Below are 17,969 nucleotides of genomic sequence, written 5' to 3'. Positions count from 1 at the left end.
ACAGCCAAAGCTACCCAGGAGTTCATGAGTGCCAAAAAGTGGAACATTCTGCAATGGCCAAGTCAATCTCCAGATCTAAACCCAATTGAGCATGCATTTCACTTGCTCAAATCCAGACTTAAGACGGAAAGACCCACAAACAAGCAAGACCTGAAGGCTGCGGCTGTAAAGGCCTGGCAATGCATTAAGAAGGAGGAAACCCAGCGTTTGGTGATGTCCATGGGTTCCAGACTTAAGGCAGTGATTGCCTCCAAAGGATTTGCAACAAAATATTGAAAATAAAAATATTTTGTTTGGGTTATGTTTATTTGTCCAATTACTTTTGACCTCCTAAAATGTGGAGTGTTTGTAAAGAAATGTGTACAATTCCTACATTTTCTATCAGATATTTTTGTTCAACCCTTCAAATTAAACGTTACAATCTGCACTTGAATTCTGTTGTAGAGGTTTCATTTCAAATCCAATGTGGTGGCATGCAGAGCCCAACTCGCGAAAATTGTGTCACTGTCCAAATATTTCTGGCCCTAACTGTACCTGGGGGACGTTGAACTAGAAACATCTGGAACTAAAGAGAGAGAGAGAGCTGTAAAGAACGAACGAACGAGAACAGCAGTTATGAGGACTATTCCGAATGCTCAGCAGGGTAGCACTACAACACACAGGCGCTATTGGTAGGCAACGATTTCCACCTGCAAAGGGAATTCTGGAAGTGCCCATCGGACCGGCCGGTCTCAGAAAGCCCTGTTAAGCGTGCTCTGGATTGCGGATCCTGAAGTCTTCAGTAAAGAGGTAAAGAGACTGCAACCTTGTGTCCTCGTTATTGCCCGTACCCGTACCTCACACCATCACCATCCACCTTACTGGGAAGCCCTGGGGACACACTTCACCTGTGGGAAGGTATACCATCCAGCTGCCATTCCATCACCCCAGCGGATCCCACAGCAGCGTCGGTCATCCTGACCGAACACCACAGGTGGCGTCACGAATCCCTGACAGACTGTACCACCTTTATTGGACGCCCCTTAGCAGGGTCGCGGACCGGGTCTAGCCACCGTGACAGCCTCAGAACCGAACCATAGAGGCCCGGTACTGAGAACGCGCGAGTACAGCGATGCTCGGGCGAGTAACGAGCATTACCGAGTATGCTTGCTCATCACTACTTTAATTTAATAACATCAAAAGTATAAATTAAAAAATCCTATATATTCTTAGCTTGTTTAAATAAAGCATTGGAAATTCTTCCAGGAGCTAGAACCAATCTTTTTTCTATAATGTGTATATATGTGGGATTGGGGCCCTGGAAGCTATGAGTGGTGAGCTTTTTCCTAAACATCTTTAAAGAGTACCTTTTTTTGGTACAAACCTCTTTTCTCTTTGTGACATGTCCTGACACCCCCCACCCCGTACACCCACCACCGATTGCTCATAAAACTGCTCTGAAGCAAGTTGTTCAGCCGGCAGATGCTGATCTCCTGCATGAGAGCGGGCACAAAGTAGTGTATATTGGCTCAATAGAAAGTCTATCTCATTGTACACAGTGCGCACGCTATTGCAGAAACTTCTTGTCTCTGCTTTCAGAGCAGTTTTTTGAGTGCTGAGGAAGAAACTCAAGATCTAGATCCCTACCGATCTGTATGACACATAACAAAAAAAAAAGATAACGTAAACAATTTTCCAGTAACCGCTATTGTATGTGCAGTACATATTGGAGTCGGAATAGGGTTCTCATTCACTCACAGCAAACCAAGACTCTGTTTTGTGCCTCAGCTGCATTCACTCTGTATTTTGTGAGATAAAAGGATAGACACGATGCAGAAACCTGATGAACTTTATTAGAGCTACTGGGGTCCACTGGACATAGCTGGTTCTTGATCATGGAAGTCAATATTGTTAGTCAGGTAATGATTTCATCCATCATATTATCAATTCTGTGCTACATTATAGTTTCTGTTATAAATAAAATAATACATTAAAAAAGCTCTCCAGCAATTTGTTTCCGCATACTGTATAGTGCTTACTCACCATCAATATTTTAGCAGTTTAATTTATTTATCCCACCTCAGTTATATCTATATATCGCCACATATTCAGTATGGGAAGTTTATTTATGGGATCTTCGGTACACCAAAGGTGTACATGCTTTAATGTGTGGATAGGAAGTCAGTCTCTGACTTTGGCTGGGGTCACACTTGCGTGTGCAATGCGAGAAATTCACGCGAGTCTCTCGCATTAAAACCCGACACTGCCGCCGGCACTCAGGATCGGAGTGTGCTGCTTATATTTCTATGTAGCTGAATGCTCGGGTCCGAACCGCCGGCAGCAGTGCCGGGTATTGATGCGAGAGACTCGTGCGAGTTTCTCGCATTGCAAATGCAAATGTGACCCCAGCCTTCCTGTGAACTACAGCATGACATCACCTCTCTAATCCGTCCTAGCGGCCCTCAGAAATCTCTCCACTCAGCTCCAATCTCTCTGTCCCTCTACATGTTCTCTCATGTAGCTAAATATTGGTGTAAAAGACTAATGAAGCTGTCTAAAAGGAAAACTATCTTTGGTGCCCACAGTAACCAATCATATAGCAGTTTTATTTTGTATTCTGCTCTTAAATAATGAAAGCTGTGCTGTAATTGGCTGCTATAGCGAGGAAACAAGATCAGCTTTTTTTTGGACAGTTTCATAAATCTGGCATATTATATCCGTTTTCTATAAGAAAGTAGTGATACAGCATATGAGACGACAGGCTGAGGCTATATTACATACTAATATTACCTCCCATGTTCTATGATCGCAGCCCTCCTGCTTGCATCATGGCTCCCCAGCATTGTGCTCCTGCGCAGGTGTACTTATCTGCCTTGTTGAGGGCAGAGCAAAGTACTGCAGTGCGCAGGCGCCTGGAAAGGTAATAAAAGCCCAGTTCCTGCCCACTGCAGCACTTTGCTCTGCCCTCAACAGGGCAGATAAGTACACCTGCGCAGGAGCACGATGCTGGGGAGCCATGAAGCAAGCAGGAGGGCAGCGACCATAAGAAGATGGGAGGCGCCGGACTTCAACCTGCGACACCCATCGGACCGTCCCCGGATGATTATTATAAAACTTACTTTTCTTATCTTTCAGGTCAGATCGGGGGTCTTATCTACAGCATTATGGAATGGCGGTGGCCGTATCTTATATCGGCCAAATCTGGTGACCGATTCCCGTTAAGGATAAGCTGAGACTTAGTATACAGCCATGTTCACATGTTCAGTATTTGGTCAGTATTCTCTCAGTATGTATAAGCCAAAATCATGAGTGGAACAATCAGAGGAAAAGTATAATATTAAACACATCACCACTTCTGTATTTATCACCCACTCCTGGTTTTGGCTTACAAATACTGATGTAAAATCCTGACCAAATACTGATAGTGTGAACATGGCCTACCTCATAGAATAGCAGCTTTTTGTATATTATATATATTTTTTAAAATGTTTACTTTTTTTTTTTAGTCCCCTTAGGGGACGTGAACCGGTTATCATTTAATCTGTTTTACTATATACAGCAATACTACTGTATTGTAGTAAACACTAAAAATCAAGATCCTCTATGAAACCCAACAACAAGTTGATGGCTGCGCAGGGGGCAGGATGGATGAGTGAACCCCCCCACATTTTAAATGTTGCTCTCCTCACTGCAGTTAGTAGCAGATGTTGGCTGTGTAAGGCCGGCCTCACACTCAGCGTATAAAAATACGGTCCGTTTTTTATGGCCGTAATACGCAGAAAAGTCCCCAAAATAGTGATCCGTATGTCATCCGTAGGCAGGGTGTGTTAGCGTATTTTGCACATGGCATCCTCCGTATGTAATCCGTGTGGCATCCGTACTGCGAGATTTTCTTGCAGGCTTGCAAAACCGACATACGGACATACAATGGATCCATGTGCTCAAATAATCGTAAAAACATATCTACTGTTATATATATATGTATATATATATATATGTATATGTATTGTAGGGGTTCCACTCACTCAGCTGCGACGGCTGACACACAGGAGACGTGTTCCTTTAAAGTTCACTGGGTTTATTGCTTCATAAACCATGTGGCAAAACAACAGAAAACAAAATAGCCTTTGGTTCAGGCAAAGAAAACAAGTGTCCAGTTCTTCCGGCTCCGTCCTGAAGCCGTAACACACTCAGGATGGTTTCACCTCCACACATATCTCCTGTGTAAAGCATTAGCCAGTCTTAAATAGAGCTAACCACACCCAGTAACCCATCACATGATTAGCCATGTGGTCTGACATTACCACAGGTCCTGAAACACATATATTTACATGGTTACGTGCAAGACAGAAATACCCCTGGGCTACCATACAGTAACAAGGCACTTATGTGGCACATACCTCCCATCGACTACACACCCTTTAGCCATGCTACATACCTCCCCCCTCTGCCTAAAGCCGTGGGGCTTGGCACTTTCCCCCACTAAACAAGAGATTCTTGATAGGGCATCCGCATTACCATGCAGCTTTCCGGCCCTATGTTCCACATGGAAACTGAAGTCCTGCAGGGCTAAGAACCAACGGGTGACTCTGGCATTTCTCCCTTTCGTTTCCCTCATCCACCTAAGTGGGGCATGGTCAGATACCAGTCTAAATTTACGTCCCAGCAGATAGTACCGTAATGTGTCCACTGCCCATTTTATGGCCAAGCACTCCTTCTCAACGACTGAGTAGTTCTTTTCAGATGAGGACAGCTTCCTACTCAGATAGAGAACAGGATGCTCCTCCCCATGTAGTTCTTGGGAAAGGACTGCTCCCACCCCAACATCTGAGGCATCTGTCTGAAGAATAAACTCTTTCTTGAAGTTTGGGGCCATCAGAACGGGTTGCTTACACAAAGCGTTTTTCATTTCTTGGAAGGCTGACTCTGTTTCTTCGGACCACTTAACCATTACTGGTGTTGTCCCTTTTAGCAGGTCAGTCAGAGGCGCAGCCATCGTGGCGAAGTTTGGGATGAACCTCCTGTAATATCCCACGATTCCCAGGAAGGCTTTAACTTGCTTCTTGGAAACTGGTTTTGGCCATGTTTGAATTGCCTCCACTTTACTGATTTGGGGTTTTATTTCTCCATGACCCACTATGTATCCAAGGTACTTAGCTTCTTCTTTACCCAAGGCACATTTCTTCGGGTTTATAGTAAATCCGGCCTCTCTTATAGCATCAAATACCGCTTGGACTTTCTCAAGATGACTCTCCCAGTCCGGGCTAAAGATGAAGATATCATCTAGGTACGCAGCAGCGTAGGCCTTATGGGGTGCAAGGACTCTATCCATAGCCCTCTGGAAGGTCACCGGAGCTCCGTGTAGGCCAAACGGCATCCGGGCATACTGGAAGCATCCATCAGGTGTCGAAAAGGCTGTCTTCTCCTTGGCTTCCTGTGCCATGGGGATCTGCCAATACCCCTTTGTCAAATCCAAGGTGGATATATATCTGGCGTGCCCAAGCCTTTCGATGAGCTCATCAATACGGGGCATGGGATAAGCGTCGAACTTGGAGACCTCATTCAACTTCCGATAGTCGTTGCAAAACCTCCACTCTCCATCAGGTTTTGGGACCAGGACAATTGGGCTCGACCAACTGCTCTTGGATTCCTCAATGACTCCAAGCCTCAACATACGCTCCACTTCCTTGGAGATAACTTCTCGACGAGCCTCAGGAATACGATAAGGTTTCACATTCACCCGCACATGTGGCTCTGTTAGGACCTCGTGCTCTATGACCTTCGTGTATCCTGGCAATTCTGAAAACAGGTCCCTGTTTTTCTGGAGTAACTCCCGGCACTGCTGTTTCTGGGTCTTTGATAGCGTCTCTGCTATAGTAACCGCTCCAACCTCACCTTCTGGGTTGCTTAACAATGACGGAGTTACTGTCGGCTCTCTATCTTGCCATGGCTTGATGAGGTTGACATGGTAAACTTGGAATGGTTTCCGTCTTCCTGGTTGGTGAATTTTATAATTTACCTCACCAAGTTTCTCGACAACCTCATATGGCCCTTGCCATTTGGCCAAGAACTTGCTTTCCACCGTTGGAACTAACACAAGAACTCGGTCTCCCGGATTGAACTGCCTCACTCTTGCAGACCGGTTGTAGACCCTGGCTTGAGCTTCTTGTGCTTGGAGAAGGTGTTCTTTCACGATAGGCATCACCTTTGCAATCCTCTGCTGCATCAGGGCCACATGCTCAATGACGCTTCTGTGGGGCGTGACTTCGGCCTCCCAGGTTTCCTTGGCTATATCCAGGAGTCCTCGTGGATGTCGGCCATATAGAAGCTCAAACGGTGAGAACCCTGTGGAGGCCTGTGGAACTTCACGAATGGAAAACATCAGATAGGGTAAGAGACAATCCCAGTCTCTACCGTCTTTCTCTATAGCTTTTCTCAGCATGCTCTTCAGTGTCTTGTTAAATCTCTCAACAAGGCCATCTGACTGGGGATGGTACACCGAGGTCCTCAACTGGGAGATCTTCAGGGCTTTGCACAACTCCCTCATCACCTTGCTCATGAAAGGTGTACCCTGGTCAGTCAGGATCTCCTTTGGCAGACCTGTCCGGGAAAAGACATGGACCAACTCGCGGGCTATGCTTTTTGAGGAAGAATTTCTCAAGGGAATTGCCTCAGGATAGCGTGTGGCATAGTCCAGGATGACTAATATATACTGATGGCCCCGAGCTGATTTAACTAAGGGACCGACCAAGTCCATGGCAATTCTCTCGAACGGTACCTCAATAATGGGCAGTGGCACAAGGGGGTTCCGGAAATGAGGAGTGGGAGCAGTTAGCTGACATGTAGGGCAGGACCTGCAATAGTTCACTATTTCCCGGTGACACCCAGGCCAATAGAACCTCTGCACAACCCGTTCCTGCGTTTTTTCCACCCCCAGGTGTCCACCCAAGATGTGTGAATGGGCCATGTCCAACACTTTCCGTCTATACGGACCCGGCACTATCAACTGCTCTACCAACTCCTCCCTTATTTTCGTGACCCGGTACAACAACTCCCCCCTCAACAGAAAATGGGGAAATCTTGTGTCTGCCCCCGGCTCCTGTACCACCCCGTCAATAACTGTGACATTATTAAAGGCTTCCCTCAGAGTGGGGTCCCTATGTTGGGCAGTCCCAAAATTTTCACCGGTAACTTCTAACTCCAAAATGTCAGATGTAGGGGATACTTCCTCCTCATCCCCAACCAGAACACAAAAAGGAAAAAGAACACAAAAAGAAAAGCTGTCTGCCTCTGGGTGTGGCGATACCCTTCCAGGGTTCACTGGTTCCCTGCCAGGGAGCTCAGAACCTTTTCCCCACAAATCCCAAAACAAACAGAAATCCCGGCCAATAATTATAGGGTGCAACAAGTCCTGAACTACGCCGACTATGTGGGACCCAGTGCCACATGCCGTTTCAATGTCCACCCTGGCCATAGGGTAGTCCTTTGCATCACCATGTATGCACCGCACTCCGACCTTCTTTCCTGGGAGCAGGTGGAGAGGAAAAGTGGCCCTCACCAGGGTCACTAGGCTCCCCGAGTCTAACAGTGCCATTACTGCTCGACCGTTCACCTTTACGGGACACGCTTGAGGTCCCTCGTTAGATGGAGAGTTCACACTACAGGCTGGATACGCATAGTATGAACAACGGCGTCCCATGCTGCAGTCCATCTGCTCAGTGGTTTGGGAACAACGGGCAGCTACAGGTCCTTCTCAAAAAATTAGCATATAGTGTTAAATTTCATTATTTACCATAATGTAATGATTACAATTAAACTTTCATATATTATAGATTCATTATCCACCAACTGAAATTTGTCAGGTCTTTTATTGTTTTAATACTGATGATTTTGGCATACAACTCCTGATAACCCAAAAAACCTGTCTCAATAAATTAGCATATTTCACCCATCCAATCAAATAAAAGTGTTTTTCAATAACAAACAAAAAAACCAACAAATAATAATGTTCAGTTATGCACTCAATACTTGGTCGGGAATCCTTTGGCAGAAATGACTGCTTCAATGCGGCGTGGCATGGAGGCAATCAGCCTGTGACACTGCTGAGATGTTATGGAGGCCCAGGATTCTTCAATAGCGGCCTTAAGCTCATCCAGAGTGTTGGGTCTTGCGTCTCTCAACTTTCTCTTCACAATATCCCACAGATTCTCTATGGGGTTCAGGTCAGGAGAGTTGGCAGGCCAATTGAGCACAGTAATACCATGGTCAGTAAACCATTTACCAGTGGTTTTGGCACTGTGAGCAGGTGCCAGGTCGTGCTGAAAAATGAAATCTTCATCTCCATAAAGCATTTCAGCCGATGGAAGCATGAAGTGCTCCAAAATCTCCTGATAGCTAGCTGCATTGACCCTGCCCTTGATGAAACACAGTGGACCAACACCAGCAGCTGACATGGCACCCCACACCATCACTGACTGTGGGTACTTGACACTGGACTTCAGGCATTTTGGCATTTCCTTCTCCCCAGTCTTCCTCCAGACTCTGGCACCTTGATTTCCGAATGACATGCAAAATTTGCTTTCATCAGAAAAAAGTACTTGGGACCACTTAGCAACAGTCCAGTGCTGCTTCTCTGTAGCTCAAAAGTGGCTTTACCTGGGGAATGCGGCACCTGTAGCCCATTTCCTGCACATGCCTGTGCACGGTGGCTCTGGATGTTTCCACACCAGACTCAGTCCACTGCTTCCTCAGGTTCCCCAAGGTCTGGAATCGGTCCTTCTCCACAATCTTCCTCAGGGTCCGGTCTCCTCTTCTCGTTGTACAGCGTTTTCTGCCACATTGTTTCCTTCCAACAGACTTACCATTGAGGTGCCTTGATACAGCACTCTGAGAACAGCCTATTTGTTGAGAAATTTCTTTCTGGGTCTTACCCTCTTGCTTGAGGGTGTCAATGATGGCCTTCTTGACATCTGTCAGGTCGCTAGTCTTACCCATGATGGGGGTTTTGGGTAACGAACCAGGCAGGGAGTTTATAAAAGCCTCAGGTATCTTTTGCATGTGTTTAGAGTTAATTAGTTGATTCAGAAGATTAGGGTAATAGGTCATTTAGAGAACCTTTTCTTGATATGCTAATTTATTGAGACAGGTTTTTTGGGTTATCAGGAGTTGTATGCCAAAATCATCAGTATTAAAACAATAAAAGACCTGACAAATTTCAGTTGGTGGATAATGAATCTATAATATATGAAAGTTTAATTGTAATCATTACATTATGGTAAATAATGAAATTTAACACTATATGCTAATTTTTTGAGAAGGACCTGTATATGTCCTGGCTTGTGGCACCTCCAACAAATAATATCACGTGTGGGGACCTTGGGCACCACCTCCCCCGCCCTTTGTGACCTTGGACGCACCACCCCTTTTTGGGACTCAGCTGCCTTCTGGGACCCCCAGTACGGCATGGGCTGCCTCCCGAAGGAGCCTTCCAACCCTTGGTATCTCTCAACCAGTCCGATCAGCTCGTCGGCATTCTGGGGATCACCCTGGGCAACCCAAGACTGTATAGGCCTCGGGAGGGAATGGACAAACCGATCCATCATCACCCGTTCTACCATCTGTGCAGGCGCAGAGGATTCTGGCTGCAGCCATTTCTGGACCAGGTGCAACAGATCAAACATTTGGGAACGAGGTGGTTTGTCCCGGTGATAGCCCCAGGAGTGAACTCGCTGTGCCCTGACAGTCAGTGTCACCCCCAAACGTGCGAGAATCTCGGCTTTCAATTTGTGATACTCTTTGGCATCCTGCAAGGTCAAATCATAGTACGCCTTCTGGGGTTCTCCTGTCAGGTATGGCGCAAGTACCTCTGCCCACTGCTCTGGCGGAAGTTTTTGCCTCTCAGCGACCCTCTCAAACACCGTCAGGAAGGCCTCAACATCATCCCCGGGAGTCATTTTCTGCAATGCGCGTCTTACCGTCTTCCGGACGTGGGTGTCATCAGCCAAACCTGGGGTTGGGGCGCTCGCCTTGCCCTGGATGGCGGTTGCCAGAAGCTGCATCTGCTGCTGATACTCCTGTTGGCTCTGCTGCATCTGCTGCCGTTGCTCCTGCTGGTTTTGCTGCATCTGCTGCCGTTGCTCCTGCTGGCTCTGTTGTATCTGCTGCATCAACAGCCTGTTGGTCTCTTGCTGCCTTTGCTCCTGCTGGACCAAGTGTTTCAGCAAGTCCTCCATTTTCTCCGGCAATGCTTGCTGGCTTGCAACAGCCTTGACCCAGGACATTCCAAAATAAAGTCACGTCTCCGCTGGGAACGCTGCTCGCATGTCTACCACCAATTGTAGGGGTTCCACTCACTCAGCTGCGACGGCTGACACACAGGAGACGTGTTCCTTTAAAGTTCACTGGGTTTATTGCTTCATAAACCATGTGGCAAAACAACAGAAAACAAAATAGCCTTTGGTTCAGGCAAAGAAAACAAGTGTCCAGTTCTTCCGGCTCCGTCCTGAAGCCGTAACACACTCAGGAGGGTTTCACCTCCACACATATCTCCTGTGTAAAGCATTAGCCAGTCTTAAATAGAGCTAACCACACCCAGTAACCCATCACATGATTAGCCATGTGGTCTGACATTACCACAGGTCCTGAAACACATATATTTACATGGTTATGTGCAAGACAGAAATACCCCTGGGCTACCATACAGTAACAAGGCACTTATGTGGCACATACCTCCCATCGACTACACACCCTTTAGCCATGCTACAGTATATATATATATATATATATATATATATATACACATATACATACATATATATATACCATATATACTCGAGTATAAGCCGAGATTTTCAGCCCAAATTTTTGAGCTGAAAGTGCCCCTCTCGGCTTATACTCGAGTCAAGGTGGGTGGCAGGGTCGGCGGGTGAGGGGGAGAGGGCGCTGAGGTATACTTACCTAGTCCCAGCGATCATCGCGCTGTCCCTGCTGTCCCACGGTCTTCTGTGCTGCAGCTTCTTCCCCTCTTCAGCGGTCACGTGGGACCGCTCATTACAGAACTGAATAGGCGGCTCCACCTCCCATAGGGGTGGAGCCGCCTATTCATTTCTCTAATCAGCGCTGCCGGTGACCACTGATAGAGAAAGAAGCTGCGGCACCGAAGACAGCTGTCCGGGAGAAGGAGCCGGACGTCGGGAGCAGGTAAGTATGTAATAGTCATCTGTCCGCGTTCCAGCCGCCGGGCGCCGCTCCATCTTCCCGGCGCCTCCATCTTCCCGGCGTCTGCGCTCTGACTGTTCAGGTCAGAGGGCGCGATGACGCATATAGTGTGCGCGGCGCCCTCTGCCTGATCAGTCAGAGCAGAGACGCCGGGAAGATGGAGGCGCCGGAACGAGACGCCGGGAGCTGCAATCAAGGGAGGTGAGTATGGCTTTTTTTTTACTGCAGCAGCAGCGGCAATGGCACAGCTTTATATAGGGAACTATGAACGGTGCAGAGCACTATATGGGGCACAGCTATAGGGAACAATGAACGGTGCAGAGCACTATATGGGGCACAGCTATGGGGCACAATGAACGGTGCAAAGCACTGTATATGGGGCACAGCTATGGGGCACAATGAACGGTGCAGAGCACTGTATATGGGGCACAGCTATAGGGAACAATGAACGGTGCAGAGCACTATATGGGGCACAGCTATAGGGAAATAATGAACGGTGCAGAGCACTGTATGGGGCACAGCTATAGGGACAATCATGAATGGTGCAGAGCACTATGTGGGGCACAGCTATGGGGCAATAATGAACATGCAGAGCACTATATGGCACAGCTATGGGGCAAGAATGATCTATTTTTATTTTTTGAAATTCACCGGTAAATGCTGCATTTCCACCCTAGGCTTATACTCGAGTCAATAAGTTTTCCCAGTTTTTTGTGGCAAAATTAGGGGGGACGGCTTATACTCGGGTCGGCTTATACTCGAGTATATACGGTATATATATATGTATATATATATGTCAGTGAGACACACACACATATATATATATATATATATATTTTTTTTTTATTTATATTAATGTATCATACAGCGCTAGATAGCTTAAAAGCCGGTAATTCAATTGCCGGCTTTTGCTTTCTCCTTCACAAACCCGACATGATATGAGACATGGTTTAGAAAAAAAAAAAAAAAGAAGAAAGCAGATGCACTCACCAGATGCAGTTACAAAGCGTCCTTTATTTCAGTGCCAGCCGGCACATAATTCACGGCACGGGGGAGAGGGAAGTGGACAGGGAGAGTGCGACAGGTAAGACGACGGCCGTTTCGCGCTGCCTGAGAGCGCTTCTACGGGTCCATCATGAGACATGGTTTACATACAGTAAATAATCTCATATCCCTTTTTTTTTTGCATATTCCACACTACTAATGTTAGTAGTGTGTATGTGCAAAATTTGGGCGCTCTAGCTATTAAATTAAAGGGTTAAATCGTGGAAAAAATTGGCATGGGATCCCTCGCAATTTTCTACACCAGAATGGTAAAGCCAGTGACTGAGGGCAGATATTAATAGCCTGGAGAGTGTCCATGGTTATTGTCCATCCCCCCACCCCGGCTAAAAACATCTGCCCCAGCCACCCCAGAAAAGGCACATCGTGTAGCGGTGGGATATGGGGTAATGAAGGGTTAATGTCACTTTGCTATTGTAAGGTGACATTAAGCCAGATTAATAATGGAGAGGCGTCAATTATGACACCTAGCCATTGTTAATCCAATAGTATGAAATGGTTAAAAAAGACAAATATTTTATTATACTGCTAATCCACCTGAAGACCCTTGTCACCTGGAACAAATGTAAAAAAAACAAACAACAATATTGCATACCTTCCGACGATCTGTCTTGTCCCACACTGTAATTCCATCTGAAAGGGTTAATTTTACAATGCAGCCGCCCCTGCTTGTGAAAAGCGAATGAGTGGAATTTGGTGAATGACCTGTAGTTACCTCGAGTTGGGGTGATGCGCCCTCTGCTGGATGTCCTCATATGAACTCGAGCCTGGGAACTTTTCAGAATATTTTCCCAGGAAAATCGGGAAAGCTCCTTCGGAGCAGGACTTTTTAGGCTCTTATCTTTCCCTTTTTTTGTTGATTAGCAACTATTTGTACTGTGTCATGTGCACTAATTAATTTTGTTTGGATAGAGTCTCTCCACTAATCCCTGCCCGCAATGATCTGATAACATCATACAGCCTAACATACCGTAATTTCTTGTGTTCTCTTTTGTTTTCAGTTCTTTCTCCTTTTCTGTTAATAAACTTCATTAATAAGCTTGGCATATGGCATAACATACAAGTACTTGTCATTTTAGTGCCACAAGCACATTTGTTGCCTTTTTTGCCTGCGATTCTAATTATTCATGAATATTTTGCTTTTGCCTTTGGTACTAGGTTTTTTTCTTTTTTGTAATTATTATTTTTTTATTTCATATTTGTTGCTGTAATGTTTAATGTTTAAAGTATTTAGTTATTAATAACTGTAGGCATAATTGTTCAATTCATAAAAAACAATTTTTATCTATGTATATTTTATCTTTTATATAGATTTCATTGTATAAATCTTTTTAATCAGTATAATCATTGGCAATATTTTTGTTTTGTTGTATATGTATATTGTTCAAATGGATTACCGTGTTATGGAACTTTTTATATCTGTTTATCTTACGCCCACTTTTCAAATTAGTTATGTTAATCATTTACCCCACCGGTGTGTTTTCCAGTTTAGGGCTACTTAAGTGGGACACATGGATCTTTTGGAATGTCATGATTAAGGGAGCTTAGTCTCCAGAAACGCGTTGAGATTCTTACCCATATGGTTCGTGCTGAAGTCTGTATCCTCTATGCTTAAAATTTGTGAATAAAGAAAACTTTTTTTTACGGATTCGGTGAACATTCTGGACATTCTCTTCTTTTTTTGGACTTTATACGCTTGGACACAGCGGGTCCATGCGCCTGAAGTTTGGTTTATGCATCACGGGTGAGCTGGCTTATATTTCTTCTTACCTGTCCTGTTGTTGGCAGCACAGTGGTGCAGTGGATAGCACAGCAGCCTTGCAGCGCTGGGTTCAAGCCCCACTAAGGACAACATCTGCAAAGAGTTTGTATGCTCTCTCCGTGTTTGCGTGGGTTTCCTCCGGGTACTCCGGTTTCCTCCCACATTCCAAAGACATACTGATAGGGAATTTAGATTGTGAGCCCCAACGGGGACATCGATGATAAAGTGTGCAAACTGTAAAGCGCTGCGGAATATGTTAGCGCTATATAAAAATGTACATTTTACACTGTACATGCACATGTACAGTGTGCTCATACCTGCATAATAGGGGACGGCCATGCAGTGTAGTGAATCTCCCAGGGGTTCTATGTCTTAGTGTTGCTTCTCTGATATTCGAGACAGATGATGTTTAAAAGCCTCTTGGTGATGATGTAAGTATACTGTATGTATATAATTAATCTTTATATATGCGTAATCATTAGATGTATTTAATTTTTATATGTACTTAACCGTTGTATGTTAACATATACAAAAGTGTACGCACTCATACTATTGAATCATACTATTCCTTGAATTTTGTACTTTGCAATAAAATTGCGTTGTATTGCAATTTTTATTGCAAGTATTAGCTTTCTTTAAAGCCGTATCTGAACCTTAGTGTTAAAAACATGGCAAATAAAATTTATAAATTCTCCTGCAAATAATTCTGCAAAGAGGGAGCCATCATACCATTAAAAACTACAAGTGGATTTTCATGGGCCCATCCAGTATGTGGGTTCCAAGGTGTAATGGGGTGCATATAACTGACTATGCAGCAGGGCTGGTCTTGCTGCCAATGTGTAAAACAAAGGAGTACGGGAGTACAAAATGCATATTGTGAAGTGGATTTTAATTGGTCCAACCAGTATGTGGGTTTCAAGGCGTAATAGGGTGCATATGAGTATGCAGCTGGGCTGGCCTTGCTGCCAATGTGTAAAACAAAGGAGTACGGGAGTATAAAATGAATATTGTGAAGTGGATTTGCATGGGCCCATCCAGTATGTGGGTTCAGAGGCTTATTGGGGTGCATATGAATTGATAGCAGGGCAGGCCTTGCATTCAATGCAACATTTTTTCAGGAGGCCTTCCTGGATATCTTATGAAAGGGGTATTGTGGTGCGTTGTAATTCTTGGCAGCCGATCCACTCACAGCGTAGGCTACAACAGTTTAGGAGACCCACTGTTTAATAATGGTCCTTTAAGAAGATTAATGTCGCCTGATGCACCAGTAAAAACAGGCTCTGTGACTTTAAGAGTCCCTCCTTCATAAATGAAACAAGATGGGTCTGCTTATGTGTCACACACCACATGGCCAGCTAGTGTTGTTAAATGTTACAATGACATTTCCCAGTGAATGCATTTGTAGTGGTTGAAAGCAATGTTAAAGTTGAATGCTGCGTCTGAACTAAGCCCAAGTAGGGGAGGAAATTTTCGGTCTGGGGTTAATTATTTGGCCTTATAGGCAAGTCATTAACCTGCAAAGGATGTGCCTTAACATATTTCCCAGCAAAATCCGATTTGGTTTAGTTTTAGTGTGTTTTTTGTGGCATCGGGAAAAATGGCATAAATCTAAAAAAAAATTGGTTAAAGCTGTGAACTAGGAGTTAGGAATGCTTTCAGGGGCGATCCCCATGATGTTCCTATGTCACTTGAGCAGTGTTTCCATCATTTTCAGACATGTTTAGTCCTTAAAAGGACCCCCGGGGGATCACAGTAAAAATTCTCTGGTCTCCCATAGACTTACATTGGGCTCGTTGCTCAGGTCGAGTACCCTAGTATTCCAATCTGCTCGACAGGAGCCACGAGCACCTGAGCATTTTAGTGCTCACTCATCACTAATAGACACCTCTCCATTACAAACCCCAGGGCTTAATGTCAGCAGTGTTTTTGAACAATTGACATCAACTGACCTCAACCCCAATCACCATTACCCCGATTGCCAATGCACCAGGGCAATCTGGAAGAGCGAAGGTGAAGCCACAGAATTTGAGCATGTCATGCGATACTCTAGGTCTCGGCTGGCTGCGGGCTTGTATGTTTAGGCTGTGAAGGGCCCAGTAACCATGGACCTTCCCAGCTTGATAATATCAGCTCACAGCTGTCTGCTTTACATTTGCTGGTTATAAAAAATAGGGGGACCACACATCATTTTTTTGCATTTCTTTATTAGATTAATCCACGTACAGTAAGCTGCACACAGAAGGCACTAATTATATATCTCACTGATATCTAAGTATTAGCTGTATATAATATATGTACACTACTTGGACAACCCATTCTTGATCAAAATGTTTGGACACCACAAAGCATGGAAGCCCCAGGATAATGAGTACTGACGCTGCTGGAATGGTGCTAGCACGAGAGGTGAGTATAGGCTTTATTATTTTATGGGGGCTAAGCAAGGGGTATGAGAAGAAGTTGTCCAAGTAGTGGACAACTTCTTTAAGTTAAAATGATTGCGTATAATATTTAGGAATAAGACTCTGTTCACACTTGTGATGGAGCTCCAGCATTGTGCTATTTGTTCCAGTAAATGCCTGATACCATGACGGAAACCTAATGGATCCATTTTAGTAAATGTCTCTCAAATGCTTCTGGGGTCTGGCATGCAAGGAGTCTAAAATACCTATTACTTTTATATTTCTGTTCCTGTAACAGAACTGAGAGAGGGGGAGGCACCAAGATCAATAAGGGTCTTATCTAGTGGAGAGATTGGTCTAGGTGAGAGGTAAAAGAATTGCTCTCCTTTTGGGGTTGTTCAACCCACAACTGTGGAATCAAAGTGTGACAGGTGCTGCAGAGCCCTTTGGTTGGAAAATTCCGCCATATAGAACAATTGGTGGAGGATAGGAGTAGTAGTCTGTGCTGCTGTGCTAGATGCAAGAAATCCAGAGGCTGTGATGTGGGATAAGATCATGTGGTTTATTCTCAATGTGTTTTGAAATTGAACCAACTTCTTCATCATGAGAATCATAATTGTCTAGCACAGTAGCGCAGACTAATAATAATAATAATAATAATAATAAGCCAGTCGTTACACTGGCTGCCCATTCATTACAGGATACAATTTAAAGCACTTGTTCTCACCCACAAAGCTCTCCACAGTGCGGCACTCCCTTACATCTCCTCCCTCATTTCTGTCTATCGGCCTAGCCGACCACTGCGCTCTGCAAACGACTTTCGACTAACCTCTGCACTAATCCGTACCTCCCACTCCCGACTACAAGACTTTTCGCGTGCTGCACCAATCCTCTGGAATGCTCTACCCCAAGATATTAGGACCATCCACAACTTGCATAGTTTTAGGCACTCCATCAAAACTCATTTGTTCAGAGCGGCCTATCACGTTCCCTAATCAAACTCATTTTATGTTTGTGTGTGTGTGTAGCCCATTCACTATCTCCATCTACCCCCCACTCCATGAAGATGGCTGGACCATCATTGTAAATACATCATTGTAAATACACACCTGTACTTTGTATCTCCCCCACCTCATTGTAGATTGTAAGCTCTCACGAGCAGGGTTGTCTTATTTTGTCTTATTTTGCTTTATTACTGTATTGTTAACATTGTTAGCTATGACTGTTGTGTTTGAAACTGTTAAATTGTAAAGCGCTGCGGAATATGTTGGCGCTATATAAATAAAGATTATTATTAAAGATTATTATTATTAACCCTCTCCTCCCACTCTTGACACACTGATAGCAACACTGCAGAAGAAATGCTAGCACAGGCTTCCAGTATCCGTTGTTTCAGATGCTGCACATCTCGTATTTTCACAGCATAGACAATTGCCTTCAGATGACTCCAAAGATAAAAGTCTAAGGGGGTCAGATCGGGAAACCTTGGTGGCCATTCAAATGGCCAACCACGGCCAATCCACTTTCCAGGAAACTGTTCATGTAGGAAT

Source organism: Ranitomeya imitator, chromosome 5, assembly GCF_032444005.1.
Source record: "Ranitomeya imitator isolate aRanImi1 chromosome 5, aRanImi1.pri, whole genome shotgun sequence".
Classification (NCBI taxonomy): Eukaryota; Metazoa; Chordata; class Amphibia; order Anura; family Dendrobatidae; genus Ranitomeya; species Ranitomeya imitator.
This window is presented reverse-complemented; position numbering follows the sequence as displayed.